At 35.1% G+C, this 10,795-nt stretch overlaps 1 pseudogene; it reads left to right on the plus strand.

The window, feature by feature from the left end:
- The first annotated feature begins 6,402 nt into the window (after positions 1–6,402).
- Positions 6,403–10,354, plus strand: LOC107003499 (annotated as a pseudogene).
- Positions 10,355–10,795: the final 441 nt, after the last annotated feature.

A 10,795-nucleotide genomic window follows, 5' to 3' on the forward strand; every position in this document is an offset into this window, starting at 1 on the left:
TCGTCTTGCATGGCTTCAATCCATTGATTCTTGTGCTCATCTTACATGGCCTCCTCATAACATTCAGGTTCTCTCCCGTCAGTGAGTAACAAATACTCATTGGGTGAATAACGGGAGGAAGGAAACCGTTGTCTTGTGGACCTCCGAAGCGGAATATTTGATTCGTCCACAACTTCATGAGCAACAAGATAACAATATTATTGTTATTATCAACATCAACATGTTGATTCGATACAAGATTCTAGGCGTCACCATGGTTATCAAACCCAACAACATCATGCACACTTGTATGAGGAACTTCATCATGATGAACTATACCATCAAAACTTGAAGATTCTACTTTCTCCGCTTTGTCAATATCTTCAATTGTTTGATTCTCCATGAAAATAATATCACGGCTTCTCACAAGTTTATTTTCAATTGGATCATATAGCCTGTAACCAAATTCATCTAGGCCATATCCAATGAAGATGCATTGCCTTGTCTTGGCATCTAACTTTGACCTCTCATCTTTCGGCACATGTACAAAAGCTTTGCAACCAAATACTCTCAAATGGTCATAGGAAACATCATTTACATACCAAACACTATGCGGTACATCACTTTGCAAAGCAACAATAGAAGATAGATTAATAACATGTGCAGCGGTCAATAAAGCCTCACCCCAAAATGAGTTTGGTAACTTTGCTTCAGAAAGCAAACATCTAACTCTTTCCATCAAGGTCCTGTTCATCTTCTCAGCCAAACCATTAAGCTGAGGAGTCTTGGGAGGAGTCTTCTGGTGTCTAATACCTTGATGCTTGCAGTATTCGTCAAATGGTCCACAATATTCACCATCATTATCAGTACGAATACATTTCACTTTCTTTCCTGTTTCTCTTTCAACTGAAGCCTGAAACTGCTTAAAGACACCTAACACTTGGACTTTAGTCTTCAAGACATAGACCCAAAGTTTTCTCGAGCAATCATCAATGAAAGTGACAAAGTAAAGTGCACCACCCAATGTCTTTGTCTTCATTGGACCACATAAATCAGAGTGCACTAACTCAAGCAACTCTGTCTTTCTCGAAGGAGGGTAGGATTTAAAGGAAACTTTATTTTGTTTACCAGCCAAGCAGTGCTCACATTTTTCTAATTTAGCACTTTGGAAATTTGATAATAATTTCTTCTTGGCTAGAACATTTAGTCCTTTCTCGCTAATGTGGCTAAGCCTCTTGTGCCATAATGTTGAAGAGCTATCGCCCTCAACCGCATTCACCATATCAACACAAGTAGAGGCCGTAGTCCAGTATAGACCACGACGTTTGTTACCACGAGCCACAACCAAGGAACCCTTAATGAGCTTCCATTTTCCATCACCGTTGGTACTAACATATCCTTCATCATCTAAAACACCAACAGAAATTAGGTGCAGACGAACATCAGGAGCATGTTTCACATTGTTCAAAACTAGTTTAGTTCCAACACTAGTTTCCAAACAAATTGTACCAATACCAACCACCCTAGAAACAGTCTCATTACCCATACTCAAGGTTACAAAATCACCAGGAGTGTAGGAAGAGAAAAAATCCTTCCTTGATGTCACATGAGATGCGACACCAGTGTCCACAACCCAGCTTGACTCATCACAAGAAATATTTATCATGTTTGCATCAAGAACGGTAACAAGATCTTCGGTGGTGATGGTGGCTAGGCAATTTTCATTGCCATCTTCTTTAGTTTCCTCTTTGTTTTTGTTCTCCCTCTTCAACTTTCTGCAGAACTTCTTTGTGTGCCCTTTCATGCCACAATTATAGCACTCAATATCCTTAAGTCTGCCTTTAGATTTGCTCCTATTTTATTCTCTATGCTGAGAATCACGAGTTTTATTTCTCCCCCTGGGGACAGTTATCAGGACATCCGACAAAGAGGAACCTTGAGTTTTTCTTCTCATCTCTTCGTTCAAGACACTACTCTTGGCGAAATCCATAGAGATCACACCATTCGGAGCAGAATTTGACAATGACGTTCTAAATGTTTCCCAAGAATCTGGTAGGGAACCAAGTAGAAGCAAGTCTTGAATTTCTTCATCAAATTTGATGCCCATAGAAGATAATTGGTTCATAATCCCCTGAAAATTATTCAGATAGTCTGTCATCGGAGAACCATCATGATACTTCAAACTCAACATTTGCTTTATTAAGAACATTTTGTTGTTGCCAGTCTTTCGAGCATACAAACTTTCAAGATGCTCCCATAGGGTTCGAGCATGTGTTTCCCCAGATATATGGTTCAACACATTATCGTCGACCCATTGCCTAATGAATCCACAAACCTGTCTATGCAACAGATTCCACTCTTCATTTGTTTTATTATCAGGCTTTACAGTGGTAAATGCTGGTTTATAAAAGTTCTTGACATAAAGCAGATCTTCCATTTTTCCCTTCCAAATGGCATAATTAACATCATTTAAAGTAACCATTCTACTTGTGTTGGCTTCCATTGTTTCCCCCAAAAAATATAGTTATCGCAAATCAAGGTAAATCTTTTCTGATGTGGAAGTTCAGACTGTGCTGCAACCACAGAGCATACTTAGATAAACCTAGGCTCTGGTACCAGTTTGTTGGGAAAACGCGGACAAGCAAAAAAATATATATGGTAAAAGTAATGAAAATAAAATGGGAAAATAACGATACCAAGAATTTTACGTGAAAACCCTTCTGAATAAGGGAAAAAACCACGGGCCAAGAGGAGCAGTTGATATTACTATAGTAAGGAATTTTACACTGTGTAGTCACGAATACAATACTCAAAGTGACTACTACACACTCAAAAAGAACAACACTCTTTTGATTTCCGTCTTACTAAAATAGCGCTCACTCTCTATTTTTCTTCAATAGTATTTTCCTGTATAGTCTATGGAATACCTCACTTTACTCTCAAAATGGTTTTTCTCTCTAACTTGGTGTGTTCTACAAATGAGCAAGAATGCTCTATTTATAGAAGGATAAAACCATGCCTATGTCACTAATGACATATGTAAACATAGCAAAGTCAAGAATGGTTGCAAATCTTACCAATTTGCCAACTACCAAATCTTTTATTTTCAACTCCAATTACTATTCATTTTTAACAATTGCTTGTACCAATTAAATAGCTAAGTTGAGTAAAAGAATGGGATGGATTCAACATTCATTGATAGGCTTGCTCCTATGGTTGACCTGCTCAAGCATATGAATGATATTCGTATCTTAAAAAAGTGAGAATGACTTTATTTGATTTTGAGGCTGTGCTAATATTTCGTATGTTAGTGCCATGGTTTATTATATATAAAATTTATATTAATAAAGTATATAATATAACTAACACATGTATTATTTTCTCTAATATCTCGTACCAAATTATGATATTAAATCCTCTCCTTTCCAACCACCATGATCTCCCCCCACCCCCACCCCATTCCTTTCCCATTAGAGATGAAAAATGGGGTGGGGAGATTGCGGGGCAAATCCGTGTAAACCCACAAGGATTTCAACCTGCCTTGCTCCACACAACACAATTTATTGTTTCACACATCGCATGAACATGTTCCGTATTATTATGGTTTGTCATTTTTTTCCGTAGCCTTTCAAGCTGAATTAGAAAATGAAAAGACACATGATTCCAGATTTTATTTAAGTTAATCCAAATAATTTATTTTTCTAAAAGAAGACATGCTACAAAGTATCAGTGGTCAGTGGCAGAGCCAGAATTTTCAATAAGGGGTTTCAAAATCTGTAGAAATAGACACATGAAGTAGCCAAAGGAGTTTGACATCTACAATATATACATAGAATATTCTTTTAACCATGTACAAATAATATAATTTTTCCGCCAAAGGAAATTCGGATGAACCCCTTTAGTACAAGGACTGGGCGGAGCACATACACTTGAGGGGTGTCGACCGACACCCCTTCATCGGAAATTACAGTATGTATCCAGATATGATTTTTTTGGATGTGTATATATATTATTACATGTTGACACTCCTTGACTTCTACGAAATTTTTCTTCTTTATATTTTGACACCCTTCGATCAAAATTTTGGCTCCGCCATTGCAAAGTATGGAGAGAGAAATGAGAAAGATTATTTTAATTATAATAATATAGTTTAATTTAAACTTAACAAGTCTATAACTCAACCGATCCACATATATTTTCTAAAAGATTATTCTAACCACACTATTTCATTGTCACCCCTACTTCCCATTGATTCTTATTAGATTTGCTTGTGTAGTTAAGAAGGGTAGGTTTCTCGGGTAAGTTGATTCATGACAACTGATCTTATCAATTTCTTTTGGCACAACTTGTGTTGTCTTTTTACCATGCTTTAGTCCTTTCCAACTACGTTGCAATAAACTAACAATTAATATGAGCACATGGATGTACTAACTCCGCTCAATTTGAGTGTTCTAGTTTGTCTGAGAACAAAGTTTAAAAAATAAGAAGAGACTTTTGAAATATATAGTTAAATTAAAGATATGTGTAATATTTCAAATTTTGTAGTCTTAAACTTACAAGATAGAATGTAGGAATTGGAGAACTTAATAAATATATAGAAAGACATACTATTTTTGAGACATATCAAAAAAGAAAAGTGAGACACTTAAATCTAGACCAAGGAAGTATATAAGTTTTAACATATTTATTTGGGATAAGGCACAAGCAAGTAGCTCCTAGACTTTGACCAAAATATCATAGATACACCTTAATTAAACTAAGATATTATTACTCCCCTAATTCATTTTTTTGGTAATTTTATACACTTTTTAGCTTATACAAAGACAAAATTTACCGTTACTTTAAAATATTCATGCTATGGTAGTCTCATTTAGCATTGTAAATAAACTAAGCTGTGTGGAAACTTACTCTTTTATTTTTGAGTTACCCACTTTGGGGGCCATTTACACCCACCTTTACTTTCTTTCTTTAATTATTGAATTGGGAAAGTAAGAAGTCTTTGTCTTCTTGTTGAGTGAAAAGTGTGTCTTTTTTTCTTCTCTGACTATCAGCTGTACATTGTTTCAAATGACTATCAGCTGTATATTCTACCATAATTAGGTTTTATTTTACCCTTAATATGTTATATGGGAGGGTGATAGTTAAAATTACCCTACTTATATTTTAACTCAGTAGATTTATTAAGTAAGTATTGAACAAAATAAATTCGCTAGGATTTATATAGTAAATCAAGTTGTGCAATCATGTGTTCTGTTCTCTATAATGATAATTGGGTTAGTGAAAAAGTAATTGATAAAGTTTAATAGTCACTAATTAAAATATAGGAGAAATTTACCTGTCTTTTTTCTCATAATTCATTTTCATAGTTAAACGGATGCACATACATCCTTACATAAACTTGTTGGTCCACCTCTGTTTACAACCCCCAAGGACCTTCAATTATTCAATTTAGATACTAGTAAACACAGTTGAAGCATAGAAAGTAAGGGTGTACAAAATCAAATCGAAAATCGAATCAAACTGTAAATCGAGTCAAATTGAGGAAAAAAATCCAACTAGTGGTTTGGTTTGACTTGATTTGGTGTTGGGAAAAAAACTCGACTATATTTGGGTTGGTTTGGTTTCAAGTAAAAAAAAACAATCCTAGACCAAACCAACCCGACATTATATATATATAATTTTAAAATTTTATTTTATACGTAAAAATACTATTTTAATATAATTTTTAAATATCTCTTATACTTTTTCATAGTTTTTATCTTTTAATATATTTATTTCATTTTTGAAAGTTAAAATTCTTAATAATCTAATAAAGATTATAGTCCATACATGTTTGTAATTATAACAAAGTTTAAATAAAAACCAATTTAATACTAATGCAAAATAAAATCAATATTGACAATAATATTTGAATATTTATTTTTTAGTTTTACATAAATTTAGACAATTCAAATACATGATCTAATTTTACTTCTTTTAATATTTAGTCATGTAACTAGTACTTACTAAATTTATTTTAGCATGATTTAATACTTTAAATAATGATGAACTTCATTATGATTTATTAATTTGTAATATGTTTTACGCGATTTTATTATTATTATTTTTTGGATATTTTCGTGTCATTAATCATATCATATTTTTGTTATTTTCTTGAGAAATAACTTGGATAGTTGCTTTTTGGTAGGATTATAGAAATATTTGAAGTACAACTAAATTATATGTTTGTATGAAAACTTTATCGAAAAACCCGAAAATCCGCAAAAACCCAAAAATCCGAAGAAACCCGAAAAAACCCGAAGTTGAAAAACCCGAGTTTTATTGGTTTGGTTTGGTTTATAAATTTAAAAATTCGGTACAAATGGTTTGGTTTGATATTTAAAAAATTCGAACCAACCCGGTCTTAAACACACCTAATAGAAAGTAACAACTAGCAAAAGAGAAATCAATGATCATTCATGTTTGCAAATTACTCTTAGCATTCAACAGGTATAGTAAAGTTGCTAGTAGTTGAAGATACAAACATTCATCTTCTCAAATTTCTTAAAATCATTTTGTGTTGTGATTTGCAGATTTGAGAAATGAAGGTTGGCTTAGCAATTGGTGGTGCATTTATCTCTTCAGCTTTGAATGTTCTTTTTGATAGGCTTGCACCTCAGGGTGAGCTGCTCAATATGTTTCAGAAGCATAAGAATGATGTTCGGATCTTAAAGAAGCTGAGAATGACTTTGCTTGGTCTTCAAGCTGTGCTAAGGGATGCAGAGAATAAGCAGACATCAAATCAATATGTCAGCCAGTGGCTTGATGAGTTTCGACATGCTGTCGACGGCGCTGAAAACTTAATGGAACAAGTCAATCATGAAGCTTTGAGGATTAAGGTTGAAGGTCAGCATCATAATCTTGCAGAAACAAGCAAAAAACAGCAAGTAAGTGACCTTAACCTGTGCTTGAGTGATGATTTTTTCCTTAATTAATAAAGGAGAAGTTGGAAGACACTATTGAAACATTGAAGGATTTGTAAGAGCAAATTGGTGACCTTGGCTTAAAGGAGAATTTTGTTTCGACGAAACAAGAAACTAGAACACCTTCAACTTCTTTGGTTGATGATTCTGATAACTTTGGTAGGCACAAGGAAATAGGGGATTGACTGTTCGTTTATTGTCTGAAGATGCAAATGGAAAAAATCAGGTTGTCGTTCCTATCGTTGGTATGGGCGGCGTGGGTAAGACAACACTTGCTAAAGCCATTTACAATGATGAGAAAGTGAAAGATCATTTTGATTTGAAAGCTTGGTTTTTTGTTTCTGAGGTATATGATGCTTTCAGAATAACAAAAGGGTTACTTCAAGAAATTGGCTTAAATATTGATGACAATCTTAATCCGCTACAAGTCAAATTGAAGAAAAGCCTGAAGGGAAAGAAGTTTCTTGTTGTCCTTGATGATGTGTGGAATGATAACTATAACGAGTGGGATGACTTGAGAAATCTTTTTGTACAAGGAGATTTGGGAAGTAAGATCATTGTAACTACACGTAAAAAGAATGTTGCCTCGATGATGGGTAGCGGAGCAATCGACGTGGGAACTCTGTCTAGTGAAGTCTCTTGGGCTTTATTCAAACGACATTCACTAGAAAACGGGGATTCTAAGGAGCATCCAAAATTTGAAGAGGTTGGAAGAAAAATTGCAGACAAGTGCAAAGGGTTGCCTTTAGCCCAAAAAATTGCAGACAAGTGCAAAGGGTTGCCTTTAGCTCTAAAGGCAGTTGGTGGTATTTTACGCTGCAAATCAGAGGTGGATGAGTGGAGAGACATTTTAAGAAGCGAAATTTGGGAGCTTCCAAGTTGTTTGAATGGTATTACCACCGTTGATGTTGAGCTACAATGATCTTCCTGTACATTTGAAGCAATGTTTTGCTTATTTTGCAATATATCCCAAAGATTTTCCATTCTGCAAAGACCAAGTTATTCACTTGTGGATTGCAAATGGTCTTGTACAACAGTTTCGTTCAGGTAATCAATACTTTCTTGAGTTGAGATCAAGATCACTATTCGAAATGGTTCCAGCGTCTTCTGAAGGAGACATAGAGAAATTCTTAATGCATGACCTTGTGAATGATTTGGCCCAAATGGAAGAGAATGAAGGATCTCATATGTTGGAACAAAGTCAGCATATGTCCTATTCCATAGGAACAGATGATTAATTTTAGAAACTGAAACTACTCTCCAAATCAGAGCAGCTGAGGACATTGCTTCCGGTCAATACCTTTCTCTTATATCAGCTAAGCAAGAGGGTGTTGCATGACATATTGACAAGACTAACATCCTTAAGGGCATTATCATTGTCAGGTCATGAAATTGTGGAGTTGCCGGATGAATTGTTTATCAAATTAAAGCTCCTGAGATTTTTGGACCTTTCCTCGACAAAGATTAAAAAGTTGCCAGATTCTATTTGTGTATTGTATAACTTGGAGACACTTCTCTTGTCACACTGTTATTATCTTGAGGAGCTACCGCTGCAGATGGAGAAGTTGATTAACTTGCATCATCTTGACATAAGCTACAGTTCTCTCTTGAAGATGCCTCTACATCTGAGCAAGTTGAAAAGTCTCCATGTGCTAGTGGGAGCCAAGTTTCTTCTAGGCGGATCGAGCATGGAAGATTTGGTGAACTGCATAACTTGTATGGATCTCTATCAATTCAAGAGTTGCAAAATGTGGTTGATAGAAGGCAAGCTTTGAAGGCAAAGATGAGGGAGAAAATCATGTTGACAAGTTTTATTTGGAGTGGAGTGGAAGTAGTACTGCGGACAATTCACAAACTGAAAGAGCCATACTTGATGAGCTACGCCCACATATAAACATAAAAGAAGTCGAAATCACCGGATATAGAGGGACAAAATTTCTGAATTGGCTAGCTGATCATTCGTTTTATAAGCTGGTGGAATTGTCTCTTTGCCACTGCAAGGACTGTGATTCCTTGCCAGCACAAGGGCAACTCCTTTGTCTGAAATTCCATTCCATTAAAGGGATGCATGGAATAACAGAGGTGAAGGAAGAATTCTATGGAAGTTCAGCCTCCAATAGGCCTTTTAACTCTCTTGAGAAGCTTGAATTTGAAGATATGCCCGAGTGGAAGCAACGGCACATACTAGGAAGTGGCGAGTTCCCTGCACTTGAGAAGCTTTCAATTAAAAAATGTTCGGAATTGACGGGGAAGTTGCCTGAAAATCTTTGTTCTCTGAAAGAATTGAGAATTTCAGAATGTCCTGAACTCAGTTTGGATACATCCCAACTTGAGGGAATGAAGCAGATTGTTGAATTATATATTATTGGTTGTAACTCTCTTACCTCCTTACCTTTTAGCATTCTGCCGAGTACCTTGAAGACAATACAGATATCTCGTTGCCAGAAATTGAAATTAGAGCATCCAGTTGGTGAGATGAGTTATTGTAATATGTTTCTGGAGGAATTGAGTCTGATAGAATGTGATATATCAACTGAGTTGCTCCCAAGAGCACGCAAATTGAGTGTTTCATATTGCCCCAAACTTACTAGGTTTATGATTCCTACTGCCCCTGAAGTGCTCACTTTGATGAGTTGTCCGGAATCTTGAAAAACTTTCGGTTGCACGTGGGGGGGCTCAGATAACGTATTTGAATATTTTCGGATGTAGGAAGCTGAAGTGGCTGCCAGAAGGTATGCAGCAACTCCTTCCATCTCTTAAGACACTAGAACTGCAGTATTGTGGAGAAATAGAGTCCTTTTCCTGAAGGAGGATTGCCCTTCAGTTCACAACAACTTGTGATCATTGCACGAAACTGGTGAATGACGAAAAAAGTGGCTTTTACCGAGACTCATAGAGTTAAAGATCCTAAATTATGCCAGTGACAAAGAGATTAAACATGATGGCAGTCACCAAGAGATGGAACATTGGGAGTTGCCTTCCTCTATTACAACTCTTACCATATGCAATCTGAAAACATTAAGCATCCAAGATCTCTAAAGTCTCACCTCTCTTGAATATCTACACACTGCTTGTTTACCTCAAATTCAGTCAATGCTGAAAGAAGGGCAGCTTCCCTCCTCTCTTTCTGAGCTACATTTTGGCACCTCACTTCGCTTCAAACCCTAGACATCTATGGTTGGCCTAATCTCCAATCACTTTCCGAATCAGCACTACCCTCCTCCCTAAGACTGGTCAACGGAACGAGACGTACCAGTACCGTTTCGGTACCATTCCGGTTCGTTCCGGTTCGTCCCGTTTCGGTTGCCTACGGAACGGGACGGGATAGTCTGAACCGGTACATGAACGGGATGGAACTGTGATTTCGTACGGTGTACCGATACCGGTTCATCCCGGTTCCAGTACGATTCCGATCCGATTTACTTAATATATATTAATTTTTTTATATTTTATATTTTATATAATTTATATTTATATTTTTATAAATTTATATTTTATATTTTATATTTTATATTTTATATAATTTCTATGTACTCTACTAATAGTTGTAAATTGAAATTGTAATTTGTTAAAAATTTAAATAAATTAAATTGATATTTTTTAATTTTTGTAATTGTTTTATCCTTATTTCAATTTAATTTTTTTAAAATTTCAAATTTTATTTATTTAATATTTACAAGACACAAGTTATAAATATAACTTATAAAATAAATATTAATGAATATAAGTAATAACTTATAAAGTATAAACTTCAAAAGATTTAAATTTTGAAAACTTTATTAGACTTTACTTGCAAACTTAACAAAAAAAAAATTAATAAAATATCTTTAAAATAAACTTAAGTAAAAAATTAT

The sequence above is a fragment of the Solanum pennellii genome, chromosome 11, assembly GCF_001406875.1.
Source record: "Solanum pennellii chromosome 11, SPENNV200".
In the NCBI taxonomy this organism is placed as follows: Eukaryota; Viridiplantae; Streptophyta; class Magnoliopsida; order Solanales; family Solanaceae; genus Solanum; species Solanum pennellii.